Here is a 5,109-nt window from a genome sequence, read left to right on the forward strand (position 1 = left end):
ACCGCTGATCTTGATGACGGGACCTTGGTCGTTTTAGGATTCACGGGCCGGGCCCAATAAGGAAATCCTTGTGAGATTAGATTTTGGAAATAAAATTTGATATAAAAGGGAATTAATCCCCTCTTATTTTTTTTTTATTTCACCTCACACAACCGAAACCACCTTCATCTCTTCATCTCCCTCACGTCAACAGCAGGAGAAGGATTTCTGTCTGAGCTCCACCGCCGTCAGTCGCCGTCGATGCCCGTCCGGCCATCCTCCGGCCGGCGCCGACCAGGTACGCAATTTTTTTTGTTTGCTGAAGTTCATGAGTTGTTCATGTCTTGATCATGCTAAAATTTTATACATGTGCATATATGAGTGTGAGTTTTGCTGAAAACCCTTGTTTTTTGAAAACGTATGTTCATTCGATCATTAGTTTAAGAAACTAGTAATAATCACTGATTTAGGAGAGATTTTTTATGTATAGACTTGTGTCTAGTGACAAATTTTTTTTTATGAGTTTTCATGGAAACCAAAACTTTATTTTGAATAGACATGGACTTTTCACAAAACCGAAATAAACCCTCGTTTCAAAGAAAGACGACAATACGAAGGAAAAGTTTTTTTTTATAAAACCATGGCCTGTTCATGGATTTTTTTTTTTGATGAGACCGTGGAATATCCACAAATTTTATATACGTGAGCCTTGCTCACATCAAAATGTTTTTTTATTTTATTTACGTGAGTACCCACGTTTCATTCATATGAATATATATATTTAAAAAATCAAAACTTGAATTTTGAATAGTGTTTAAAGGTAAACAATTATTTATGATGAAATATTGTTTTAGTTTTCACGATTTTATGGTGAATGTTCGCACAGTGGAAATGTTCACGACTTTATGAAAATCTGAGTTTTGCTCGTCTTTTGTAGATTCGAAGAAACGAGCAAGTTTTGAGGTGTTAACTCTCATATTATAATCATTACTGTTAGTGGAATCGTAAAAGGTAAGAGTTAAGAATTACCATTTTGGTAGATGCTAGTTGAGCATTTTTCTATTTGCATGATTCCATCATCTTGTCGAAGTTTGTATCTGGATGATGTACTGAAGTAGAATGTTATGTGAATTTTACAGCTACTTCGCAAATATGTCTGATTTCCAAGCTAATGATGCCTCCAGAGATGATACATGTGTAGACAATGATGCCTCCATGGATGATACATGCATGGATGAGACTTATGTTGGCGAGGAGGAAGATGAAACACCTGGAATCAAGAATGTCCCGAATATAGATGATGCGTTTTTCGAGGTTCGGGAAGCTGAAAAACATCTCAGATCCCCATCATATCGTCTTCTGATAAATCCCAGAAGTGTTTCTCAGAAGAAGTTGGTGACTCCTAAGGCAACGATTCGATTTTGTCTTGAACGAGGACTTTTCCTTGCATCAATCATAGAGTTTAAGCTTTCTCGTCGACCTTTACAAAAATTCTCTGGATGGGCAAGACACGTGCTGGGTTTCCCTCACATCAGGGCTATGCTAGATCGAGCACAAGTAACAAGAGCTATTCAAGCATCTGGAGACTTGTTCATTTTTCATGATGTGTGAGGTATTATGGCTCTACTCGCCCGTTGGTGCATTCCAACCCATACCTTCATCTGTAGATGGGGAGAATTTACCATAACCTTGGAGGATGTTGTTGCCTTGTTGTATCTCCCAGTCACGGGAAATCTCCCTGAGAGTCTTTCATCTGAGGAAACTGCAATTTCCAATATCTTGACAGCTGCAATGGAGGAAATTAATAAGTCATCCGGCAGCAAAGGTTGTTATGCTCACTGGTTAAGACGATGGTGGCCAAAAGACGAGGTTTCTGTTAGTCCCATCGACGGTATGTTACCCATTGCTGCTTTCTTGTGTTTATGGATGTCTAGAGACGTATTTGAAGATAGTGGAAATTTGTTTAAGCCTTTCGTGATCCCCTTTGCTATCAAAATGGCTCAAGGTGAGCAACTTCCAATCGGTTGCCTATTCTTGGGTTCTTTGTACTCTAACTTAGATTCCTTAATTATAGACTCAAGTGTATCGAATTGCTTTATGAAGATCGAATGTTACGCCAACACGATGTTTCTTCAAGCCTTGATGTGGGAGCATTTCAAGAATTATGCGTCTATTCCACGTACTGTCTTGCAAGGACTGAATGTCGATGCCCGACATATTTTCTCTGAGAATAATAATGCCAGAATTATGCGCTGGTCTACCAAGCAACCACGGATTAAGGCACGTCTCGTTGATGTGTTAGATGATGAATCTGAGTTCGACTTTCGTCCATGGGTGTCGACTCATCCTTATATTTCTCAGCTGAAAACTTTCAATACTGTAAAGAGTATGGCTTTAGCATCTGGTGAAGGTCTTAGCGATGGCGATAGATCTTTTATGTTGAGTTGCACCCCTGGTCACTTGTTATCAACGATATATAGAGATTTTTCAGTGAAAGAGTATAACATTGACAAGGCGGCTCGACAAATGGGTATGGATCAGTGTGTTCCAACTTTTCGAAGGAAGAAACCATCGGTCGAACAACTTAGGACCCATTTAGACCGTACGCATGTGGAAGGAAGTGAATATTGGTTCCCTTGCTCCGAGAGAATTACATACGTAACTCCAGATTATGTAGACTTTTGGGATCAGCAACTTGAGCGGTTACATGACTTCGTGATGATTGGTCAGCCTCCGGTGAAAGATCCTCCTTCTGCTGAGATGGTTTCTACTCGACCAAGATTGAAGCATCTCTCTGGTGATAAGCGAAAATCACCCCCATGATGTTTTCAGGTATGTACTTTTGTATAATCTTCATAAAATGATGATAATTGTATTCTAATTATTGCATCAAATTCTACAGGACGGTCGTAATGTGAGATCCCAAATCCATGTATACTTCTCAGAGACTGAAGCGATTATCCATGGCGGAGAAGGCAGAAGAAAAAATTATAAGTTGTTACCTGATACTATAAAGTCCCCAGTTGTTTCTTAGGTGAGTTATCAGTACTTCTTTTGCTATGAATCCTTCTCATCTGTATTATCGGGGTTAAAAAACTAATATTTGTTATTCTGTTGCAGAATTTTACTCCATCAAGTATTGACGGTCTTCAGTTTTCTGTTGTTGGGCAAACAGTTTCTGACTTGAGTGACGAAGAAGAGCCCGTAAGTATTTCTTTCAGTAACCAACCGTGGTTCTTTATAGATAAAACACTAATTGTTAAAAATATATCTAGAAGGATGTCTCCATGGAGATGGAGAGTGCTGGTGATGTTCGCTCATCCTCTGAAAATGGTGATAAAGAAAATTCCCAGGGTTCAAAACCGAATGAAAGCAATGGTGCTCTTGATGTTGATACGGGAAATCCAGGGTCCTCGAACACTTCGGAGACCACCCAAGTAAGTACTTCTCTTGAATTTTATCCAAATAAGCATAAATTTATTGGATTATGAATGAATGAATGAATGAATGAGAATTCATGTGAATATACGAAAAGTTTCGTCAAAATACGTCACCAGAAATTTCAGAGTTCAGCCCTTCAGAAAAACGTTGTAGAATCTTCATACGATGTCAGATTTTCGTGATACGCATATATATCTTTAATCCCAGGAAATTTCCAAGCTTTTCAAAGAAGCTTTTTAAGTTTTGAGCACGTTTAGGGGTCGGAATAGACGAATCAGTAAACATCCAGGAGACTTTCAGGAAATTTTCAGTTGTCATGTAGTCCAATGTTTCGACCACATCTTTTTGATCGTTCATCCGACTGCTATGAAACTTTGAAATGTTGTAGGTAACATCCATATGAAGATAATGGTATATAACTCAACCCTTGATTCTTCACCATTTGTTCCCAGTTCATTGTTTTGTACAGGACAACGTAAAATCTTCTCAGGCGAGCTTGTTGTTAAACGTGTTTTTGTGACTTTCATGTTATTTGTTGACATCTAGCATGTAGAATGAAGGACTTTGATGATGTTATACGACTTTTATGCTGTAATTTATGATTTCTTTTGGTTTCATGCTTGGATGATCCTAATCTCATGTAATCTTCGTTATTAGGTGTCAGATACCGAAGTTGAGAATGAAGGAGCTAATAATGATGGCTTGAGAAACAAAGAGGTTATTTTTGAAGGAAAAACCATCTCTGCACTTCAAATTCATGAGGGAGTTGTTGTTGATGTCGTTGAAGAGACCGAGACTTCAGTTGTTGTTGCTTCAGCGACGGAAGAAACTGAACCACGCATGGAAGAAGCTGAAGAAACTGTTGTTATGGCTGTAGAAGTGGCTCCGGTGATTGAGAAACGTATAGTAGTGCATGAATAACCAAGTGCAGGGATTGTTTTTGATCCTCCATTTGATGCGTCACTCTCATATCACGAACTAGTTGGTGGATTTAGTGTTCCCATTGGATATGCCGGCTTGTATGAGAAAATATGGAAGAAATTTGGTCACATCATCGTTGCTAGAGACCCAAAGCGTGCTTATTCTTTAACAATGCAAGTAAGTGTTATCTTGCGTGTTGTAAGTGATATATGCACTAGGGCCAGAAATATTGTGACTCCAGATGTACTCTGAAGTGGCTTCGTAAGAAGATAAATGCTATTAAGGACTCATGTGAGAATAACATACCCTTTCCCAATGATCTGTGATGGAGAAGAAGGACAAAATTGCCAGGCTGACTGAAGAGCTGAACATGGAGAAGGCGGCTTTACAAGTCTTGAAGGATGCAGAGGAGCAAAAATCTTTCTTTGCTGATTTTCTTTGATTACTTTTCATAATCTCTTGAACTTCTGAACTTCTGAGAGATGTGAGGTTTTATTTTTTGTTTTGATTGGTTTTGGATAAGTAAATGATTGAGGATTTTCTTTGGGTTTGATAGAGATTTTCTTTAAGTAAACTGAATTTTGATAAATTGCTGAATTTAAATCACTGAATGCAGGTATAGCAAATATTTTGGAGGAATTGACAATGGGTGCGAGAGGTAACCAAGACACTAGATTCCACTATTATGAAAAATTGAATGATAAATATTTCAAAACTCTATTCAATTCTTAAGTCCTCTTTTATCTTTAATTCACTATCAATCATACA

This window comes from Papaver somniferum, chromosome 1, assembly GCF_003573695.1.
Source record: "Papaver somniferum cultivar HN1 chromosome 1, ASM357369v1, whole genome shotgun sequence".
Lineage (NCBI taxonomy): Eukaryota > Viridiplantae > Streptophyta > Magnoliopsida > Ranunculales > Papaveraceae > Papaver > Papaver somniferum.